Genomic DNA, 25,054 nt, shown 5'->3' with positions numbered 1-25,054 from the left:
CTTTGGTATCAACCAAGAGCTTTTAAAGGCCACTTGCAGCTCTACTCTGGCTCCAACTGAATCACAGGAGTGTCAAAACAACTGGATTTAGATGAGGTCGTGGCATTAGAGACATTATCTCCAATGTCAGATGGATCTTGGCAGAAAGCAAAAAGTACCAGAGGAATATCTATCTGTGATTTCATTGACTATCTAAAGACATTTGACTGTGTGGGTCACAACAAATGTGGCTGACCTTGAGGAGGATGGGAGTCCCAGAACACTTGATTGTGTTCATGTGAAACCTATGCTTAGACCAATAGGCAGTCTTTAGACCAGAGCTAAGAAACACTACATGGTTCAAAATCAGGAAGGGAGTGTGTTAGGGATGCATCCTGTCTCCATCTTTTCAATCTATATGCAGAACAGATCATTTGGGAAGCTGAGTTTTATGAGAAAGAATGTGGCATCAGGATTAGAGGAAGACTCATCAACAACTTACATTATGCAAATGACACAACTCTGCTTGCTGAAACTCAGGAGGATATAGAGCACTTGCTGCAGAAGGTTAAGGACTGTAGTCTTCAATATGGATTGAAGCTCAACATCAAGAAAACAAAAATTCTCACCACTTGCCAATTGGCAGCACCATGATAGATGGAGAAGAGATTTAGGTTATTAATAATTACAGCTTGCTTGGCTCCACAATCAACACTCTTGGCACCAGCAGTCAGGAAATCAAAAGATGAATCACACTGGGAAAATCTGCTGTCAAGGACCTCTCCAGAGTACTGAAGAGCAAAAGATGTCAGTTTAGAGACTATAGTGCACCTGATTCGGGCCATGGACTTCACAATTACTTGCTATGCATCAGAGAGCTGGGCAATGACTAAGGATGACAAAAGAATAATTGGTGCCATTGAGTTGTGGTGCTGGAGAAGAGTCTTGAATATACCATGGACTGCCAAGAAAAGAAATAAATCTGTCTTGGAGAGGGTGAAACCAAGTTTCTCCTTGGAGGCTAGGATTTTGAAGCTCCATCTCACATACTTTGGGCACATAGCCAGGAGAGACCAGTCCTTGGAGAAGAACATAATTCTCAGAAGGATGGAGGGATAGCATAGGAGATGAAGACCCCAGATGAGATGAATTGATACAGTAACTAGGGCAATGGGAGTAGGTGTTGTCTGAGTCAGTGAAACTGGCTCAGGAAAGGGGCAGGTTTCAAAGCTGTTGTACACAGGGTTGCTATGAGTCACAGGTGACTCAACGGCACATAACAACAACAACAACACAAACATAGCATCAGTAACCTTCAGATTTTCTGAAGTAGATAGTAGTTTGCTTTAGTCACAGAAAAGAGATGCATGCCTGGGAGAAGACAGAGAGATGGTGATGGAGAATAGGTGACTACTCAGTGTTAATGGCACTTGAGATCAAATCAAATCCAAATCAACTACAGTGTAGATAGTAGGTTCGAACCACTGACCTTTTGCCTAGCAATGGATCACCTTAACCACTGTGCCGCCAGAACCCTCTAATGGCACTAAAGACACAGGAACAAACCCAACCCAATTTGTTACCATTGGGTGAATTCTGACTCATGCAACTTTATGTGTGTTAAAGTAAAACTGTTTCCAATTGGATTTTCAATGCCCAATTTTTTTCAGAGTAGATCACTAAGTCTTTTTACTCCGGTATTTCTGGGAGGACTCAAACCTCTGACCTCTTCAGATTGCAATTGAGAGCATTCGTGGTTTGCACCACCCAGAGGTGAAAGAAGCCGGCAGAGAGGACTTGAAAGTCTGACCCATAATCATACAGAGGGTAAGAGCAGTGATGATGAAGGGGAAGTTGTTGTCTTGAATTTCATTTTAAAATTAATTTAACACATAGTCAAAGGAAAGTGGAAAATAACATGACAGGTTCAATCTATTTCAACAGCGTACATAAGGCCACAAAACCAAAACAGCCAGGTGAACACCATGTGCTCACTCTACATCCCAGCTGAGGTGCTCTGGAAAGGACCAGGGTGGACCACAGCGGGTGAACCCCAGAGCAGCTCTGAAAGTCAGAGTTACAGATGGGACTTTCCTTTGGCTGGGCACATATGGGAGTTTTGTTAACAGTCTAAATAAAAGTCAGTGAACTGCTTTCAAAATAAAATTAGATCTTAACTTCTTATTAGCATCTGAAGAAATTTTGACATGGAGTTATTAAAGATCTGATTATGAAGTGTGATTCTTCTCTGAAAGATTTCAAATTTTCAGTGCACTTTACCCATTTCCCCCTTCTGCTGTTACATTAATACTTCTTAAAGTTTTTCAGTTATATTGTGGTGTGTCTGTGCCACACCTCTGACCAAATAATAAACAAACCCAAGCCCACCAGCATCACGTCAATTCTGACTCATAGCGACCCTGTAGGGAGTCAGTAGAAGTGTCCTCACCGGATTTCCAAGCTCTTCCCGAAGCAGACTGCCACAGCTCTGTTCACTCACTCACTTACTCACTCACGGTAGTAGAGTCAGTTCCTACTTATAGAGTCTCTGCTGGTTTTCTGAGGTTGTGAATAGGAAAAGAAAGAGAGTGGTTATCTTTGTCACAAGGAGCGGCTGGTGGTTTTGAATTGCCAGAGCCAGGCAGCCTTTGGGTTAGCAACACAGCTTGTTAACGTATGCCAGAGATCCTTATAGTCCTGCTGGTGGGTTCAAATGTTGACTTTTCAAGTAGCACCCAAAGCCTTAGCCATTATAGCACCATGGCTCCTTATCTGTGAATAAAACATAGTAGGTCCTGTTTGTGTTCTTGGTCAGAGCTCTTAAGCAGATCACCCCTTTACAGACAGCATTCATAGGAATGTAAGCAATAACTTTCTGACATTCTGTTGTTGTTAGGTGCCCTAGGAGTTGATCAAGACTCATAGGAACTCTGTGAACAACAGATGTGAACCTTGCCCTGCCCTGTACCATCTTCAAGGTCTCACATACCCTCATCATTACACTGTGTCGATTCATCTTGTTGAGCATCTTCCTCCTTTTCTCTGACCATCCACCTTCTCAACATGATATATTTTTTCAAGGAGCCAGTCCTTCTGACAACATGCCCAAAGATCGTGAGACAAAATCTCACCATCCTTGTCTCAAAGGAGTACTCTGTTCACACTTCCTCCAATACAGACTAACGTGTTTTCTTGGCAGTTTTGTGGAGTATTCAGTACTTTTCACCAACACCACAACTCAAAGGCATTGGTTCTTCTGTTATCCTCATTCATGGTCCAATTTTCAGATATATACAAAACAACAGAAAATATCACCTTAGGGTGTGCAAACAACTCAAGACCGAGGTGTCTGGTGTGGAACGAATCGTGGAGTGTAATTGTTGAAAGGACTGGAAAGAGGGGAGAGACGTCCCAACCAGCCACTTTCACCTCGGACTGAGTGACATTCCCTAACTCCGCCATGGGCAAGAAGGGAAAAGTCAGAAAGAGCCGGTGGGACAAGTTCTATCACTTGGCAAAGGAGACTGGTTACTGCTCTCGCTCTGCTTTCAAGCTGATCCAGCTCAATTGCCGCTTCCAGTTCCTGCAGAAAGCTCGAGCCCTGCTGGCCCTGTGTGCCGCCCTAGGTGGATGGTTGCAAGTGGCTGCCAAGTCTATGCCTGTGTCCTGTCTCACTGTGGCAGTGGACCTGGTTCCAATCAAGCCTCTCCCCAATGTGGTGATGCTGCAGGAGGACATCACAACAGACTGCTGCCTACAGGCCTTGAGGAAAGAACTGAAAACCTGGAAAGTTGATATTGTGCTCAATGATGGAGCACTCAACGTTGGGGCTAGTTGGGTCCACGATGCCTACTTACAAGGCCATTTGACACTGATGACTCCGTGTTTGGCCTGTGATTTTCTGGCTCATGTGGCTCATTCATCACAAAGGTTTTCCACTCATGTGACTATCAACCCCTGCTGTGGAACTTCAAGAAATTGTTTCTCTGTGTCCAGGCCACCAAGCTCCAAGCCTCCCATCATGAATCTGCTGAGATCTTTGTAGTCTGTCAGGGATTTGTGGCTCCTGACAAGGTTGACAGTAAATTCTTTGACCCCAAATTTGCCTTCAAGGAGGTTGAGGTTCAAGCCAAGACTGTTACTGAGTTGGTGACTAAGAAGGAGCCAAAAGCTGAAGGCTACACTGAGGGTGACCTCACTCTCTATCACTGGCTTTCCATCACTGATTTCCTGTGAGCTGCAAACCCAGCTGACTTCCTCTCCAAAGCCAGCGAGATCACACTAGACGATGAGGAGTTGGCACAGCACCCAGCCACCACTGAGGACATCCAGGCATGCTGTCAGGATATCAAAGTGTTGGGGCAAAAGGAGCTCAGGTCCCTGCTGAACTGGAGAATGAAGCTTTGGCTACACATGGCCAAGAAGCTGAAAGAGCAAGCAAAGGCACTGGACATCAGCCTCAGCTCTGGAGAAGAGGAAGAGGGTGATGAGGAAGAGTCAACAACTGGTACCATGAGGCAGCCCTCCAAAGATGAGGATGAGGAGGAAGAGGAACAGCTGAATCAGACTCTGGCAGAGATGAAGGCACAGGAGGTGGCAGAGCTGAAAAGGGGGGGGAGCTACTCCGTGAGCAGAGAAAGCAGAGAGAGCATGTGGAGCTGAAGATGGATCTATCAGCCTGGGGTTTCCATCGCGGTTGAGGGAGAGACTGGCATGTTCTCCCTTCACACCATTCATGGTCACCAGTTGTTAGCAGAAGTCGCACAAGGGGATATGAGCACTAAGACACTGCCAAGAACTGCCAAGGGATGACATCTACATATCAGATGCTGAGGCTGAAGAGGATTCATCTTTAGATAGTAACCTGGATCCAGAAGAGCTGGCCGGAAGTGAAGGCCGCCCAAGTCTAAAGGACCAAAAGTGTGTGCAGTCTGTTGAAGAAGAAGAGGATAACGAGGAGGAGGAAGAGAATCCACTTCTGGTCCCTCTAGAGGTAAAAAGCAGTTCTTCAGGAAGAGCAAGCCACCTTGTGGTTCTCCAAGGATGGCTTCGATGGGATTGAGGACGATGCTGATGAAGCCCTGGAGATCAGTCAGGCCCAGCTGTTGCATGAGAGTCATCGAAAGGGACAAGAGCAGCACCCACAGCCACAAACACAGAAGCCTTCAAGTTTGAAGACTGAAAAAGTGTCTCCCCAGTGCCAAGATGAGTCCCCTAAGGAGACAGAAGCTTCTTCAAGGATAGACTCTCTCCCAGGAATACAGGCCACTGCTACCCCTGGACAGGAAGATGACAGCTCAGAGAGTGACAGCAATAGCAGTGAGGATGAAGAGAGGGAACCACACCGAGGGAAGAAGTGGAGCCGGGGAGCCAAGTCAGATGATGATGGCTTTGAAGTCGTGCCTATTGAGGGCCCACTCTGGATCCTGAAGGCCTTGCTTTAGGTGCCATTACTGCTTCTTCCAAAAAGGCCAAGAGAGACCTCAAAGACAACTCCTTCAGTAGGTATACATTTAATGAAGAAGAGAGGGAGCTTCCAGAATGGTATGTGTAAGAGAAAAAGCAGCACAGGATAAAGCAGTTGCCTATCGACAAGAAGGAAGTGGAACATTACCGAAAACGCTGGCGGGAAATCAACGCACGCCCCATGAAGAAAGTGGCTGAAGCGAAGGCCAGAAAGAAAAGCAGGATGCTGAAGAAACTAGAGCAAACCAAGAAGAAAGCAGAAGCTGTGGTGAACACCATGGACATCTCAGAACGGGAGAAGGTCACACAGCTGCGAAGTCTCTACAAGAAGGCTGGGCTTGGAAAGGAGAAACGTCAGGTCACCTATGTTGTAGCCAAAAAGGGCACTGGCCGGAAAGTGCACTGGCCAGCTGGAGTCAAAGGGCATTTCAAGGTGGTGGACTCAAGGATGAAGAAGGATCAAAGAGCCCAGCAATGGAAGGAGCAGAAGAAAAAAACATAAGTGAAAGTGAGGAGAGAGCGATCTGGAAGACAGTTTCCAGCTCTGGCCTTGGCAAGCTCAGTCCTGCCCGTGCTTCATTTATCTGAAGACAGACAGTAGGGGGTACTCTTGCCTCCCATTAAAATAGCAAGAAAGCTTCAAGATGCAGTTTATCCCCAGTCCTTCCACGAATACAGAGCACTGGATGGGATGGCCTTCTTTGTAATCTGTTACTGGGCAAGTTTTTCTCTTAATAAAAAGTTACATTTTACATGTTAAAAAAAATAAAATATCACCTTAGTCTTTAAGTTGATATCCATGCTCTCTAGCTGGTCTGTGACAGCAGATCTTCCCAGTGTAACATGTCTTTTGATTTCTTGACTGCTGTTACTATGGGTATTGATTGTGGATTCAAGTAAAATGAAATCATTGACAACATTGATCTTTTCTGCAGTTATCATGATGTTGCCTATTGGCAGAGTGTGAGGATTTCTGTTTTCTTGACGTTGAGAGGTAACCCATATTGAAGGCTGAAGTCTTTGACCTTCTGCAACAAGTACTTTGAATCTTCACTTTCTGCAAGCAAGGTTGTGTCACATGCCTAATGCAGTTTGTTGATGAGTCTTCTTCTAATCCTGGTGCCATGTTCTGCTTCAAATAGTCCAGCTTCTCAAATGACTTGTTCAGTATACAAATTGAATAGGTATGGAGAAAAGTTAGAACTTTGACACATAACCCCTTATTTTAAATTATGCACTGTTGTCTTACTCTGTTTGGAAAAATTAACAAATTTCTTGGTGTAAGTTTCACATGATCACAATTAAATGTTCTGGAATTCTCATCTTTCTCAATGTTATCCATCATTTGTTATGGTCCACGTAGTCAAATGTCTTTGCATAACAGACAAAATAAATGTCTTTTTGGTTTTCTTTGCTTTCAGCCAAGATCCATCGGACATCAGCAATGACATCCCTTATGCCAAGGCCTCTTCTGAATCTATCTCGTATTTCTGGAAGTTCCATGTCAGTGGACAGTTCCACCTGTTTTTAAATAATCCTCAGTAAGATATTACTTGTGTGATATTAATGATATTGGAAATATCTAAAGCATAACACTAATGGTAGTTTGGAGTAAAAGGGAGAAAGAATGTTAGAAGCAGAGAAAGTATGCTGATTTCCTCATTTTTATGACCCAGAGCTAGAATATAGTATTTAATGCTGATTAAGGCAGGCACTTGGCAAGGAATTGACAAAAAACAAGACCCCAGGAATTGATGGAATACAAATTGACATATTTCAACAAACAGATGCTTCCCTGGCCATGCTTACCAAGTTTTGCCAAGGTATCTGGAGGACAACTCCCTGGGAAATTGACTGGAAGAGATCTAAGTTTATTTCCATTCCAAAAAAAAGATGACCTGACTGACAGAGGGTGAAAATTAGTGAGAAATATTGCTGATGTCACAGGCTAGCAAGATCCTGCTGAAGATTATCCAAAAATGATTGGAACAGTACATCAGCAGAGAACTGTCAGATGTGCAGGCAGGGTTTAGAAGAGGTCATGGCCCTAGGGACATCATAGCCAACACTGGATGGGTCTTGGTCGAAAGCAGGAGTACCAGAGGAATGTCTATCTGTGTTTCATTGACTATACAAAGACGTTTGACTGTGTGGATCACAAAAAATTGTGGCTAACACTGAGAAGAACAGAAATCTCAGAACACTTAACTGTGCTCATGTGAAACCTATACTTGGACCAAGAAGCAGTAGTCAGAACAGGGCAAGGGAAGCACTACATGGCTCAGGATCAGGAAAGGTATCCTATTTCCATACATTTTCAATCTATGTACAGAACAGATCATTGGGAAGGCTGGATTTTAAGAGGAGGAATGTAGCATCAGGATTCAAGGAAAACTCATCAACAACCTGCATTATGCAGATGACACAACCTTAATTGCTAAAACTGAGGAGGACATGAAATGTTTGCTGCAGAAGGTCAAAGACTGTAGTCTTCAGTAAGGATTGAAGCTCAACATCAACAAAACAAAGATTCTCACCACTGGGCCATTTGGAAGCTTCATGATAGAAGGAAAAAAGATTGAAATTGTTAATAACTTCAGCTTGCTTGGCTCCACCGTCAACACTCGTGGCACCAGCAGTCAGGAAATCAAAAGACTAATTGCATTGAGATAGTCGGCTGTCAGGAATCTCTGTAGAGTACTGAAGAGCAAAGATATCAATCTGGAGACTAATGTGATCCAGGCTGTAGTTTTCACAATTATTTTCTATGTGTCAGAAAGCTAGACAATGACTAAGGATGATAGAAGAATCAATGCCTTTGAGTTGTAGTGCTGGAGAAGTATATTCAACATACCGTGGACTGCCAGGAGAACAAACAGGTCAGCCCTGGAGAGGGTGAAACCAAGCTGTTCCCTGGAGGCAAGGATTTTGAAGCTCTGTCTCACATACTTTAGGCATGTGGCCAGGAGGGATCAGTCCTTGGAGAAGAACAGCATGGTTACAAGGGGCAGTGCAGGAGAGGAGGACCTAGGATAAGATGGACTGACTCAGTGACTGGAGAAGTGAGATTGAGTCTGTGAGAGACATTGAGATTGGCTCAGGATAGGGCAGGGTTCAGAGCTGTTGTACATAGAGTTTCTATGAGTTGCAGGCGACTTGACGGCACATAACAACAACAGGAAGTCATGAAGTACAAGTATGTTTAATAGTGAAAAGTGAATAGTAAAAAATAAGTACCCGGAAAGAGGATGGAGGGGGAGGGAGGGCCATGAACCCTCCTCTGCCTTATTTCCCTCCTTACTATGCTTGGTGTGAATCAAAATATACTCCTTAAAGACAGAAAAAGAAATATTATCATATTTAATATATAATAATTTAAATTTTAGAAAGAAGAGAAACAAATCCAGAAGTGCTGTGAAAAAAACATTAGTTATTGCTTTTAAAGGCTGACAAGAATAAGAATTATTGGCAAGATCTTTGTCTTCCTGTTCATATCTGGACTTTTTTTTTTGTTTTCACCTCAATGCCATGGTGGTTAAGTTGGAGTAGTCATAAATGGTACCAAACAAGTTATTTTCATTCTCAGAGGAGCTCAACCAATTAGAATTTCAGAGCTGCTTTTATCTCTTTGGTAAAGATTATGTTTCTTAGGACAAAGTGAGGTTAGGTGGTTGTCTTTTAAGATTTTTCTGCAAAATGCATTTCAACATTTTAAAATCCCCAAACCAAGAAATTGGCTGCTTGCTACACTAAACCAGAATATGGCTTTTTCAGATCTGGTGTGGACCATGGGCATTCCATGGTCTGAAGAAATTAAACCTCTGAGATAGATTCCCAGCACTAGATGATATATTTGTTTTGCAAGAAATAATTTGCAAGCAAAATTCCATTGCCAGTAGCTACAGTTTTAAAATTTGCTTTGGACTCTCTACATTAACAATCTGTTGAGTGGAAACTCACTCATAAAACTCTCTGTCATCCGGTGAGAATCAAGTACTCTCTGACTCTCCAGAGAGTTTTTAGAGGCTATCAATTCCATGGGAGGAGATTGCCCATCCTCGTCCCCTGGAGGTTCTGGTGGATTCAAACCACTAGGGAGTCTCAGGCTTTGGATTAGCAGTGTAAATCCCTATAGACTATGCCACCAGAGCTCTGTTATTATGGTGACAAGCTCAATGATGTTCAGACCAACTCATCTACTGTCCCTCCAAATTGGAAGCAATTTAGACATGAGATAGGCTCTTTTTCCTTTGCATGTGCTGTATTTCCAGATGTTGACAACTGGCAGGCAGGCGATCCATTTAGTCCATTTTCAGGAAGTATTTCAATCAACTGGGCAGGATTCAGATGTGTTCTGCAGAGAATGCAAGACATCCAACCATCTGGCAAATGAAGTCTAAGGCCTTCTCGGTCGAGGTAACCTTCACATAGTTTTGGTAAACACTGAAAATGTAATATTGAATTACAGAAGAATTTAGGAAAATAAGTGTGGTCAAAGCAAAGTTCTATGGGGATCAAAAAATATACAAACCCAGAAAATGTTTGAAGAAAAGATGAAATTCTGTTTAAAAAATTAAAATTCATTCAAAGATATATACAGCACTTGCCAAAAACATTTACTTTAAAATAATAAGTATTCCATTAAATATATTATTTTATTTATACTACTTTTGGCTGATAGAACCACATAGACAAACACTGTCATGGTTTTATGAGTCTGAAATTAGTATGTTTTTCTGTGTGTCCGTAAAATATTTTCAGATATACATTGGTTGGTTTAAAGGGAATAAAGAATTCACAAAAGCCAGATTTGGGGGCTTAGCAGTTACCTGGTTTTCTGATTTTAATGGCAAAGTTGAAGGAGTTCTTACATTTATATAAGAGCATTTTTATGGATTTATGCCTTCTATCTTGGAAGCAGGAATGGCCTCTGGAACCTCAATGAACTTTGAGAAACAACAATAGTTGTAGAAAGGTTTCAGGTCTTTTGTTCATAGTGTCGCTATGACTCGTGCTCGACTTGATGGCCATCTACAATAACAACATGCCTTCTATCATTGCCAAATTAAAACCTTTCTTTTTTCCCCCCAAACTTCTCAATAATTTTTATTCTAGAAAGTCTTGTAAATTCTCAAGTGTCAAAATGGTCAACTAACTCTCAAGGCAGTAGGTGACCACAGGTATAAAAGCTGCTCAGCATTCACAGGCCCTTGTTCTCTTTGTCCTGGCCCCATAGGCCAGTCATATTTCCCAGACTCCCTTGCATCCACATAAGCCATGAATAGAAGTGATGAGTCACTTCCAGGAAGGCCCCTCATCATCCAGCCTCTTTGTTCCTTGCTTTCAGTGGGGTAGTAGTCCCAGAGGAACCCGGCAAGGCCTGTGGAAGATGGCAAACCTTCATCACCTTAGAGGATCCCTAAATGATTATGTGGAGAAGGAACCCTCCTCCTGCACCCACCTACCACTCCCACCCCTCTCAGATAAAGATCAACCTAGAACTTTTATCAACTGTTTGCATAAGTAATCAACAATTTCTCTTGCATTTATGATGTGAAATGATACCATTTTGGGTTTGTTTGAAACTTGTCCTCATGTCAGCTGTGGTTTGTGTGACTTTACGTAGAACAGAACAAAATGTTGCCTGGCCGTGTGCCATCATCACATTCACTGGTATGTTTGCATCTACCAGTGTGGCTGCTGTGTTCAGTCCATCTCTTGAGGGACCCTTCTCTCATTGTCTCTCTACTTTACCAAACGTGGTGATGCTAAATAAAGACTTACCACCTTTGCTTCCAAAGAACACTCTAATGTTCACAACAGTTAGCCAGTTAGCCTTGCCTGTTGAATATACAAATTGTAAGTGATACGATTTCCTTTTACTGCTTTATCCTGAAATATAACTAGGCATTTCTGTGTTTTCTAGTCTCCTCATGCATATTTGCTTCTGCTCTGTATCTGGAACTGCTTGAGAAAATGAGTTATTCCCAGACACTGAATCTTTCTGTGTTTTGTTCAAAATACTATGTCATTACAGTTGTTTTTCCAGAAGCAATATATTTGCTCTATTTCACCAAGATTTGGTTCCCTGTTGCTATGTTTTTTATTCATCCTGGGATCTAGATGGTGGCTGTATGTACACTAAATCCCTTGTCTGACCTGCTACTGCAGCTCCAGAACATTCCATACATGGAGGTGTCTGATCACATAGCAGATGCTCAAGGGGACTATGTGACCAGCTCAGACTTCAGTCCAACGTGCTTGGAGTGGAGCCTTTAATTAACTGCAGAGTCTTCTAGGCCATTTCCCTCCAAAACACTCTGCTTGTGAGCCAACTTTTGAGTAGTAACAACACTGCAGAAAGTCAGCATCTAAATCATGGTTTCCAGTGAACTGAGGCCTAAAAATCAGAATCAGATTCTGCTTAACCTTAATTGTTTCATGCAAAAAATAAGGAAGGGTGTGCATCAGAGTTGTATCCTCTTCCCATACTTAGTCAATTTGTATCCTGAGGAATTAAAAAAAAATTGGGAAGAGTCTGTATCAGGGTTATATCCTTTCTCTATATTTACTCAATTTGTAATCTGAGAAAATGAACTATATGAAAAAGAATATGGTATCAGGATTGGTGGAAGACTCACCAACAACCTGCATTATGCAGATGATACAACCTTGCTTCTAGAAAGTAAAGAAGACTTGAAGCCCTTACTGAAGAAGATCAATATGGATTATATCTCAACATAGAGAAAACAAAAATCTTCACCACTTGACTACATCTAGAGTTGTCAAGAAATTTTATTGTACTTGGACCTACAATTGACATCCATGATAGTTGTTTGTTGTTGTTGTTATGTGCTGTCAACTCGCCTGCAACTCAGCAACTCATAGCGACCCTATACAACAGCCTTAAACGCTGCTCTATCCTGTGTCAAGCTTATTGTCTCTGACACACCTGCACCCATTACCCCAATCACTGAATCAATCTATCTCATCAAGGGTCTTCCTCTCCTACACTGTCCTCCACCCTCCCAAGCATGATGTCCCTCTCCAAGGACTGGACCTTCCTTGCAACATGCCCAAAGTATGTCAGACGAAGCTTCAGAATTCTTGCTTCCGAGGAACAGCCTGGTTGAACCCTCTCCAGGATGAACCTGTTTATTTTCTTCGAAGTCCATGATATATTCAATACTCTTCTCCAACACCACAGCTCCAGGGCATCAATTCTCCTTCTATCATTCCTAATCATTGTCCAGCTTTCTGATGCATAGCAAGTGATTGCACACCTTAGCCTCCAGACTGACATCATTGCTCTTCGGTACTCTGGAGATGTATCTGACAACAGACTTTCCTAATGCAATGGGTCTTTTAATTTTCTGACTGCTGATGCGAGGAGTGTTGATTGTGGAGCCAAGCAAACTAAAGCTGTTTACAATCTCAATCTCTTCACCATTCATTACGATGCGGCCAATCAGCCCAGTGGTGAGAATCCTTGTTTTCTTGATATTGAGTTTCAATTCATATTGAAGGCGGCAGTCCTTGACCTTCTGCAGCAAGCACTTAAGGTCCTCCTCAGTTTCAGCAAGCAGGATATTGAATAGAATATAGAAATATATAATAATTAATAAATAAATATTCTTTAATATTTAATTAATAGAGAAATATTATAGACTATATAATATAGTTATATTGCAGCTAATGTCAGATGGATCTTGGCTGAAAGCAGGGAGTATGAGAGGAATGTCTATGTGTGTTTCATTGACTATGCAAAGGCATTTGACTGTGTGGACCACAACAAACTGTGGCTAACTCTGAGAAGAATGGGAATCCCAGAACACTTGATTGTGCTATACGAAACCTACATTTGGGCCAGGTGGCAGTCGTCAGAACAGAGCAAGGAGACACTGTGTGGTTCAAAATTGAGAAGCATGTACACCAGGGATGTCCTATCTCCAGACCTTTTCAATCTATATGCAGAACAGATTATCTGGAGGGATGGACTCTATGAGGAAAAATATGGCATTAGGATTGGAGGAAGACTTATCTTCATTATGCAGATGACACAACCCATGAAAGTAGTGACTAAAAATTAAAATTATATTAAATTTTATAAAATTATATTTTAAAAAGTAAAGGAAAAAAATGTACCAAACAGCAAATGTGTCCGTTTAAAGATCCAAGCCATGGTATTTTCAGTTGCCTCATATGCATAGGAAAGTTGGACAATGAATAAGTATATATTAAAATTACTGAAATACTCAAAGTATTAACCCCTTGTATGTCCTAAACATTTCTTCCAGTGGCATATAACAATATTAATTTTAACATTTTTCTTTTTTGTTTTGACCTACCAATTTTTCATCCTTTTATGATGCCTGTCATTCATCTTACTATTAATACTTTACAAATATACACTATTCTATGTGTATGTGTGTACTTTCTACATTCAATTCTCTGAAATGTGCAGCACTTATTCAGTGCATCATATGAGGTGAGGATTCCATGGTGTGGCCAGAGGTAATCTGTGAATGATCTGTAAAAGCACAGTAGACTGCAGGGAGATCAGTAGGCCCCTGCACCTGGCTTCCCATGCCTGGACTCATGGCTGGAGGGTGTGAGCTAGGGCTGCCAGTGCGGCCCAGGTTAATATGTGATTTCAGGACAGGCTGTATGTAACCTCTTGGGGCATGAATTTGCTTAGTCGCATTGAGTCAGTTCCAACTCACGGCAACATCATGTATAACACAATGGAACACTGCCTGATCCTGGGCTTTTCCCAGGACTGTTGGTATTTTGGGGCCTGTTGTTACAGCCACTGTGCACTTTGTATACCTTCCAACCTCGTGGGGCTATCTTCCAGCATTTTATTGAACAATGCTCTATTGTGATTCATGTTGTTATTGTTGTTGTGTGCCATTTGTTGGAACCAACTCATAGCTGATCCTCCAGTGGGTTTACAGAGGCAGTTAATTTGCACAGGAGGAGATTTCCCATCCTTCTCACGTGGAGCAGCTGGTGGATTCGAACTGCATGCCTTCAGGATTGCAGCACAGCTTCTTAGCATTAGGCCACCAGCGCTCCCTGTTTGTGACCCATACGACTTCTGGTGTTAATTTGGGGAAGTAGATAATAAGCTCTTTCTTCTCAGTTTATATTCATCTAGAAGCTCCACTGAAAGCAGTCCACCATGGTAACCCTGCTGGTATTTGAAATACTGGAGGCAAAGTTTTCAGTATCATAGCAATCTGCACGTCACTGCCTGTTGCTGACAGTTAGATGATAGGCATAAATGGGAATTATGACAGTATTAATGTCACAGTGCGGTTTTAAAGACTAAATTAGTTTAGATAAAGTACTTAAAGTAGTATCTGGCACCTAGCAAGTGCTAAATAAATGTTACTGTTGTGGAACTTGATCTTAACTTTATGGAGATATATGACTGATTCATCACAAATGATTAAAAAGTAACATTTTATAAGCTCCCTTTAACATTTTTCCAAGTCATCTGGTCTAACTATGCCTCTCCAGACATAATTGTTTTGCTCGAGTCCACGGCTGCACTGTATATTTTGAGTGATTTTCAACCTACAGATTTCTCTTTCAGACAGTGTTAGGGTTTTAATTGTCTGATTTGGGGAAGTAGGTTACCAGGTTTTTCTTCCTACTTGGCCTCCAACCTGTCTACTATTGGTGGCCTTGGTGGTGTTTGAAATACCAGTGGCATACAATCAACAAATTAACAGACAGACATTGGAGATGGCTAATGGGTGCCTTAAACTTGGCTCATCCGAATGCACTGCTGATCTCCCTCCCCAGCCCAGCTGAGGGTGCAGCCACCTCACAGATGCCATGGCCCTGCCCTCAACATGTCTTTCTCTCAAGCCCCACATAACAATCTGTGATCAAATCTCATCGACTCTTGGGATTCACATCTAGAATGCAACCTCTACTGCCCTTCACTGCGGTTTTCTCCCATCTCATTTCAACATGATGGCCAGTAGGCTGCCCAGACATGAGCTATGCACTAAGACTCATAATTTGCTGAACTGGTCAAGTGCAGAGCTGACCCAGGTCTCTCGCTCTGTTGGTGTCTCGAGACTGGGCTCTTGCCAGTGGGTGTGGGCAGTAGAAGAGTCCCCAATTCAAGCGTGGCTGAGGGATCCCCTATCCCTCAATGGTAATCTGGGGCCATGGGGGTCTTGGAATGGTTGGGAAGAGCAGGCACTGAGGCCCTGCTCTACTAACTGGACAATCTCTGAGCAAGAAAATAACCAAGATGTTACTTTCCGGGGCATGCCTGTTACAGGAGCAGTTTCCTTTACTAATACAGGGAACTTCTAGAATCAAGTCAGATATCAAGTTAGATTAAATCTCAATCCAGACTTTCTGTGGTTTGCGCACCAGCCGGGATTTGGTCAGAATCAAAGTCACAGCTCAAATAGCAACTAACAACGCCATAGGCAATCAAGCTGCGACCACCACATGGTCTTGTCTCCTGCTGCCCACCTCACCCACCCTTCGTGCTAAACACTCTGTCTGTCCCTCCTCCTGCTCCTCCCCATCTTGCTCACATGTGGCCCCCTCCCTGAAGCCGTCTGCCATTCCCCACCCCTTGTTTCTGTGAAGTCCATATGGTAAGAGCTCCTTTTTATATCACACACCACATATGCTCTTTGTTTTCATGGATCTCTCTTTGAGCAAAGGGAACTATCTTTTTGTTCATTGCTCTGTGCCCTTCAATAGCCTCTATACATATCTGAGGAATGAGTTATTATTTGTTGAAAAAGCAAGGTGAAGAACAATGCACACTAACTGATATCTGCATCTCTGGATGGAGTGGAAGTGCGTGGGAGAGAACCTAACAGTGGAATGGATACCCTTCACTGTATCTCCCTTTATGCTCTTTGCTGCTTGACCTAGTAAAAAGTTAAGACAAAGTTTTAAAAATGAAGAATAAGAGGAGCTCACTGTCTGAATGTTTGCAGTGGGTTTGACCTAAGAAAATGCCCACCTCCCTTGGTCAACTAGAGAGTTCATCACAGAAAGCCTTGAGTAGTGACACACCCTGGAGCCAGAATGCTGGTTCTGGGAGAGACGCTGAAGACAGTGGAGTTTAGGGCTGCAAGGGCTACAGTCCTGGGGCAACAGGGATGGTCAGCTCAGACAGCCTGCGCTCTGATTCGTGGCCTTTGGAGATGTGATCAGAGGGAGAGTCTTCTCCAGTGTGCTCAGGGTCCCCTACCCCCACCCCCATCCACCGTGTCTCCCACGTCAGGATCAAAATAGCCAGTGAAGCGGCTCATTCTCAGGCAGAGGTTCAAGGGGATCAGCTGGCAATAGACAGGGGCAAAAGCGGAGCCCTTCTGGCAGCCTTTCTTCTTGTGTGTGATCTTTTGACCATCTGTCGCTTGTCTGCATGCAGACCTTTCCATGACTGAGTGGGCAGAGCAAGGACTCTAAGAAAGGAGGACACAGAGTCATACTTTCACACTGAAGAGAGGTTCAAGGAAGTGCACCTGACCTGGGCTCAGGGACACACAAGGTGTGCTGAGCAAGTGGGTCTGCTGACCAGGATAGGAAGGAAACAGCTTGAGGAGCAGGGCTCAGGCAGCAGGTGAGGGGGGCAGTGAGGCAGGGCCCGTAGAGTTCATTTATGCTCGTTGATGAAATCAAATGCCATCTCAAGACTGAAACAGCAGTGGACTGAGCTCAAGCTTGGGGATCAGACAGTTCGCTCATTTATCCATTACGCAACAAACATGAGAACTTGGTTTTGTTTCAGGTGCGGCTAGTGGGTTGGTGGGTGGTGGTGGTAGGTGCTGTGGAGTTGAGTAGGACTCCTAGTGACCATGTAAACAACAGATCTGAAACCCGTCCTATCTTGCGCCACCCTCACACTTCCTGATACACTAGAGAGAGCCCACTGTGACAGTCACCGCATCAACCCACCTGGTTGAGGGTCTTCCTCTTCTTTGCCGACCCTCCACCTTTCCAAGCATCATGTCCCTCTCCAACATGCCCAAAGCCTCATCTCTTTGCCTCCAAAGAGCACTCTGGCCGCACCTTCAAAACGTATTTGTTTGTTCTCTTCTCCAACATCTCTCAAAGACATAAATTATTGTTCTGTCATTCTTATTCACTGTTCACTCTCAGATACATAGCAAGTGATCAGAAAAACCATAGTCTGAATCAGATGCACCTTAGTTCTCAAACTGAAATAATTACTTTTCAACAATTTGGAGAGGTCCCTAACTGCAGAATTTTCCAGTGCAATACGTCTCTGGATTTTCTGACTGCAGCTATCTAGGGTGTTAATTGTGGATGAGATGCAATCTATATTGAAGTCTGTATTCTCTGATCTTCTGCAACAAGTGCTTAAAGTCCTCTTCACTTTCAACAAGCAAGGTTGTCTCATCTGCATAACACAGGTTATTGAAGAGTCTCCCTCTGATCCTCAACGTCACATTCCTCTTCACAGAGTTCAGCTTCTCAAATAATTTGCTCAACATATAGACTGTATAGCTCTGAAGAGAGAATACAGCACTGCCACATTCCCTTCCTAATTTTAGACCATGCAGTATTGCCTTGCTTTGTTGGCACAACAGCCTCCTGGTCTAGGTACAGGTTTTGAATGAGCACTATTAAGTGCTCTGGAATTCCCTTTCTTCTCAACGTTAGCTGTAAGTTCTTATGATCCACACAGTCAAATGCCTTTGCATAGTCAACAAAGCATACAGACATTCTTCTGGTATTCTTTACTTTCAGTCAGGACCCATCTGACATCAGCAATAATATCCCTGGTGCCACAGTCTCATATATACTGTTTGAACTTCTGGAAGTTCCTTACCTATGTATTGTTCTAGTAATTTTTTTAATGATCTTCAGCAGTATTTTGTTTGCATGTGATATTAGAGATATTGGTCAATTGTTTTCACACTCTGTTGGATCACCGTTCTTGGGAATGAGAACAAATGTGGACCTCTTCAAATCCGTTGGCCAGAGAGTTGTCCTCCAAATTTCCTGGCATAGACTGGTGAGTGCATCCAGGGCTGCATCTGTAAATGGAAACAAGTCAATTGGTATCCTGTCAATTCCTGGGGCCCAATTTTTGCCCATGCCTTCAATGAAGCTTCCACTTCCTCCTTCATTACCATTAGCTCTTGTTCATATAGTACCTCTTGAAATTTTTCCAGTATCAATAATTTCTTTTTGGTGCAGTGATTCTATGTATTTACCTCCATCTTCTTTGGATGCTTTCTGGGTCATTCAATATATTGCCCATAGCATCTTTCAATATTGTGACTCAAGGTTTAAATTTGTTTTTTCCATTCTCTAAGCATGAGAAATGCAGGGCGAGTTCTTTCTTTTTTATACTCCAATTCCATTTCTCTACACATTCTATTATAATACTTTGATTTGTCTTCTCAAGCTGCCCTTTGAAATCTTCTATTTAGCTCTTTTACTTCGGCATGTTTTCCTTTTGTTTTGGCTTCTTGATGCTCTAGTGCAAATTTTAGAGTCTTTTTTAAAAATTTTATTTTATTAATTTTAATGAACATTTACAGAGATTTTGGATTTCCATTCATTCATTGATGCACTTTTCTCCCTGCCCAGCGCTTCCCCCAAGTTCACATTTCTCTTTGAAAAGTAAAAGAAAAATTCATTGGTATACAATCCCCCTGCACCACCACCAACTCCCACCACCACCACTCCGCCCCGAGTACACTCCATTATGCAACCTTAATTCTGGACTCTTGTGATAACCATAATACCCTATCATATATCGCTTTTAAATTGTTCTCTCCCTCATCTGTTTCAATGCAGTATAATTTATCCAGTTTTTCTCAGTCTTACCCCAGCCCTGATGTCAGTCCCACTCTACAACAGTGGCACCATACAGTATTTGTCCGTTTGTGATTGCGACACTTCACTCAGCATAATGTCCTCCAGGGTCACCCATTTTGAATAAAATTGCATGAGTTCCTTGTTTTTCAATGCAGCATCGTATTCCATTGTGTGAATATACCACAGCTTCTCTAGCCATTCATTTGTTGATGGGCACCCGGGTTGTTTCCAACTCCTTGCTATTGTGAACAAAGCCGCGATAAACAGGGGTGTGCATATATCTGCTAGGATGTTGGTTATGGTCTTTTTAGGGTATATTCCCAGTAGAAGTGCCACACCATTTTCCACAGTGGTTGCACCAAATTTTAGAGTCTTGTGAATCAATTTCAACTTTTTATTTCTTCTCTTTCTAGTGACTTTTACTTTCTTTATGGATAATATCTTTGAAACCATCCCATAGCTCATCTGGTCTTTGATCATTGATGTTCAATGCCTCAAATCTTTTCTTAAGATGATCTTGAAATTCAGATGGAATAGATTCCAGATCATATCTTGGCTCTTGTGGACTTATTTCACTTTTCTTCGGCCTCAATTTGAACTTGCATATGAGTAATTGATCTGACCTACACTCTGCTCCTGAACTAGTTTTAACTGCCAATAATGAGCTTTTCCAATGATTCCTTCCATAGATGTAGTCAATCTGATTCCTATGCAGCCCATCAGGTGAGGTCCATGTATAAAGTCGTCATTTGTGTCTTTTGAAAAAGGTATTTGCAATGAGTAAATCATTGAAAATACAAAATTCGATCATTCTGTTTCCAGCCTCATTTCAATCACCAAGCCCATATTTTGCAACTACTGTTCTTTCTTCAGTGTTTCCAACTTTTGCATCCAAGTCATCAATTATCTTTAATACATCTTGATAGTATTTTTGGTCAATTTTTGACACTTGATAAAAATTTTCAATTTCTTTCTTTTTGGCTGTAGATGGAGGAGCATACATTTGAATAATAGTTGTATTAATTGGCCTTCCTTGTAGGCATATGGACAATAGCCTATCACTGACCACATTGTCTTTCAGAATAGAACTTGAAATTGACTTTTTTGATATCATTCTTCTTCTGTTTTTCACTGCTAGCATAGTATACCATAGTATCATCTGGTTTAAAGTGGCCAAAGCTAGTCTATCTCATTTCATCTCACTAATGCCTAGAAGGTTGATGTTCATGTTTTTCATTTTATTTTTCAAAATTTCTAGTTTTCTAACATTGGTAAGTGGTTCCATTCTTCAGTGTTGAAAGGCATTTTCTCATCTCTTTCTCTGTCTTTAGAGCTACCACCTGGAGACAGAGACCCTTCCTGGGCAGAGCTGCAGGGACACAGGGGGAGAGCAGGAAGGTCTTGGTTGTGTTCTTATGGAAGGCAGAGTCCAGAGATGTCCACACACTCAGCCTGGGAAAATGCTGGGTCTAAAGCAAATATCTTATAATTAAGAATAAGGGGATAAAACATAGATATTATAACATTTCCATTTTGGCTAAGATAAGGTAATAGAACCTGTACTTAGCCTCACAAAACACAGGGAAACAGGGGGGTGGGTGTGAGTGTAGAAAATGAATCGATCTAAAATGGAAACTTACTGTAAAGAATGAAGGGAAATATGGGCTGAATGGACTAGTAGGCATTGTGTGTGTTGTAATTGGTGCTGCAAAAGTGAGTGTGCCTGAATGATTGACTGGAAAACACCCCAGTATGCTTTGTAAACTTTCACTCAGGTCACAACTGAAAACCAAAAACAACCCAAGACTCACAGGAAACATTGGTTCCAAGGACAGGAGTGGAGAGTGAGGGAGGCAGCCAGACAGACAGGCAGCCTCAGCTGGGCCTGATACACATAATTCCATGTGTGGGCCTCACACTCTCTATGGGGAGGACAGGGACCCAGGGCCCTGCCAGACCAGTCTTTTATGACTAGCACGTCCAGGGGTATCCTAGTTGTGAGGCTGAACTAGGAAGGAGGGCAGTACAAAGGGCCCAGGCACCTTACACAGGCCCTGGTGGTAGAGTGCAACCTTGGCCATACCACCTGGGGACTTCTAGGGTACCTTTTCACTCCTGTCCACTCCTCTTCTCAAAGACAAACGACAAGGAAGATGATTGGATGCTGGACCTCGGGGCTTGAGTTTGCCAGAGCTCTGTGGGGAGGCTGGAGGGAAGTATTGGACAAAAGAGAGGTGCTACTCTGTACCTCACCACACTCCTGGCTTGGCACTCGGACATAGCCTTAAGCAGATGATACCATGCCATGAGTTCTTTTCACGCACTGCTCCATCTCTTACAAGGGACTCTATACATATGTTGAGGAATCAATCACTTTTTAGTTGAAGAAGCAAAGTGTAGAACAAGGTATATAAACTGTGTTCTGTTGATTCCATGACCAGAGCCACTGTAATGGGATTGTTAGTCTATTTTAGACTCTAGCTGTGCAGTGGCCTGGTATCTGGACAGCATCAGTGCAGCCATGCATAGAAAATGCTACTGCAAACACTGATCCAGAACCGAGTCATCCTGCTTCAGTTTGTGGGCTCCTTTCACAACCAGAACCCAAATTAGCCATCAAAACACTCCTCGTGTTTCTTTATTACCAGAAGGCAGCCAAGCCCCAGGAGTGACCTAGCAGCAGAAATCTTTCTGTATGTGAGCCTTTATCTCCCTTCCTGCACATTCAGCCTCTTCTATTTGTGGAAGGAGAGGACTAAGTTCCAGCAGAATGAGAAGAAATCAGAATCACAGGGCTGTCCAACAGGGCAGTACCATTAGCTTCCCTAGAAATCCTGACATTAAAAAAGGGCTTTTCACAAATCATTTATTTGTAGGAGATGCAAATCTGAGATATTTTTAGGACTTATTAATGCACTGAACACTAACTTCCATGCTGAAAGTGACCTCCTCCCTCTTCCCTACTCAAAGCCATCAATATGTAGCTCTTTCCTTTTAAATTTTTCCTTAGAATCATGACTTGATTTAATTTCTATTTTTAAACGAATGACTACATGTGTGCAGTAGAGTCAAGAAATACTAAACGCTACAAAAAGAAAGCAAAAACTCCCAGAGAAATCACTGCCAACTCCACAACCCGGAAATACCCTTCATTCATGTTGAGTGATGCAATATCAGAGAGGGCAGGCCCCATAGATGGATCAGCAGAAGGAGAGATAGTAAGAATTTTCTGTCAGTGAAAAGAAGAAATGCAGTAAAATTGAAGGACTACTAAAGTTTAGAAAATTTTGTCTTTTAATGCAAAATTATTTCCAAAAGATCTTTCAAAGATAGTAAAACCCTGAGAAGGAAAATTACAGGGGAAAATGGCCTAGCTGACAATACAGCACTCGCATTTGGTACATGAACAGACAAAGTGAATCAGGGAATGGAACTCACAGACCAGCACACCAGGAAATTAGTTAGGATGGAGGTCACATCTCAAATCCCTGAGGTAAAGTTGATTTTTAATAAATGGTACAGGGAAAGTTGGGTTGTCATTTAGAAAATGATAAAAGTAGATCCCTACCTCACACCATACATAAAAGTCAGTCAACTAGGGTCCTATATATAATGCATAAAACTAGAAAATTATTTTCAAAAACCAGGGTAAATTCTTCTCTAATCTGAATGTGAAGAAAGGCTTTATTCAGTAATGCAAAATCCACTCACAAGAAAAAACTAAAAACATGAGTATAAAAAGAAAACTTTGCATGGTAAAAACCAATGCATACAAAGCCACAAATGACTGAAGAACAAGGAGAGAATATTTTGTAACATACACCACAGATAAAGGGTTAATACTTCCTAATCCATAAAAAGCTCTTACAAACTGAAGGTCAAGGACTAAAAACCCAATGGAAAAATGGGTAAAAAGCATAAAGAGATAATTCACACACACACACACACACACACACACACACACACTTAAAAGGACTGTAAACATATGAAACATGTTCACTTACTCATAATTAGGGAATGCAAATGGAAGCAATGCCGAGATACTATTTCTCACTATCAGATTGGCAAAGATCGTAAGTATGACAGTTTGTTCTGCTAGTGAGCGTGGGAAACAGGCTCTTATGCAGATTTGGGAGTATCACTGGTAGTGCCCTCCTAGTGGGGGTTTGGCAACATCTAACAAAACCACACACACACACACACACACACACACACACACACACACACACAATCTGTAGAACCCAACTTACCTGCTGGGAACCTCCACTGAAGACACTTGTCCACAAAACTGAAATGCAAGCACCACTGAAGTAGCACTGATGTCACTGTCAAACACTAGTGTCCATCACAGAGGCAGCTGATAAGCTATTATTTGTCCAGCGGTTGGGAGTAATTTCCAGTACACGTGAGGCAGCACTGGATGCTCACACCTCCAGTCTTTCAGTTAGCAGCTGAGTGCTTAACCATTTGTATCACACTGACCAGTGGGCAAAGTGCACAACCTGCTGCCCTGCATGTGAGAAAGCTGTGAGGGCCACAGGACATGGAAAGCCATCTACACGTGCACCCCTGCCCAGCTTCTGTTCCACAACCTGGAGGGGCTTGCCCAGCTCCCTGCAGCCCAAATGCATTTTATTTATTTAATGTGAAGCAAAGTTATCATAAGATGGTCGGGGGGGGCAAGTATTTCCCACTTTGGGAAATGATTAAAGCTTTTATGTCCCACCAAAAATAGAAATGGAGTTCTAGAAAGTAAAAATTAGGTGGGCTCAGGCAGTCCTGCTGTTCAGACATATTCACTCAGAGTAACAAGGAGGGGAGGGGTGCACCTGTGTTCTCATGGGCTAGAACCTTCTGCTGGTGTGGTGACTTTGGGGACTTTTGTTGTTACTGTTGTGCACCGTGGAGATAGAACTGATCCATAGTTGACCCTTCAGAGGGTTTTCAGAGGCAGCTAATCACACAGGAGAAAATTGCCCATCTTTTTTCCCACAGAGCAGCTGGTTGATTTGAACCATGTACCTTTATATTGGCACCCCACTTCTTTATCACTAAACCACTGGACCACACTACATATCCTCTTGAGGTGTCCTCTTCCCAGTAGCGTGACATGGGGACTATGCTGGACTCCAGCTCTGGGCCCTTGTCCCATAGGTCTCTTTGCAGCTACAAATATGTGCACTGCTCCAGGTATACCCTCGATCTGTCTCATTTTTTTTAACTAGACTACATAGATGCAATCTAACAGTACCCTCTGAAAAAATAAGTTACATAATTCTCAGAAATGCAAGGAACAATCTTATTCTCTAAAACTAGACAGCAGACTTTTAAAGCTTAGATGGCCTTCTAAATGAAGGCTGAAAATGCTTGGTGACAAGAAGGAACTTGAGGGCCTGACACCACAGAACTAGTGCTGCAAATGAAATCTCTGCCACACAGATGCAAAGCACTCTATATTTTTATGATAATGACTAACACTATGTCTCATTCTGAGAATGTTCTGTCACTTGGACCTTCCTCCAGGAAAGAGATCTGCTGAATCCTTGGTCAGGATCTATACTGCTGGTTCCCACAGGCCCTGGTACTGGAGGTGTTTTCTCCCTGGAGATTATGAAGCGACCAGTTCCCACCGACTTCACTCTAATCACGGCGGCACCATCTGTGTCAAAGAGTTGTGTTCCATCTGGTTTTCAATGGCTGAGTTTTCAGGAGGTGATTGCTATGCCTTTCTTTCAAGGCACCTCTGGGTGGACTTCAACCTTTAACC

General features: G+C 42.5%; 1 pseudogene; it reads left to right on the top strand.

Annotated features, from left to right (window-relative positions):
- The first annotated feature begins 3,439 nt into the window (after window positions 1–3,439).
- On the top strand, window positions 3,440–5,947 carry LOC102850531 (annotated as a pseudogene).
- The last annotated feature ends 19,107 nt before the right edge of the window (window positions 5,948–25,054 follow it).

This window comes from Elephantulus edwardii, unplaced genomic scaffold (assembly GCF_000299155.1).
Source record: "Elephantulus edwardii isolate Elephantulus edwardi_28Jun2011 unplaced genomic scaffold, EleEdw1.0 scaffold00228, whole genome shotgun sequence".
Classification (NCBI taxonomy): domain Eukaryota; kingdom Metazoa; phylum Chordata; class Mammalia; order Macroscelidea; family Macroscelididae; genus Elephantulus; species Elephantulus edwardii.
The sequence above is the reverse complement of the archived record's forward strand: the minus strand, read 5'-3'. Positions and strand labels throughout refer to the sequence as shown.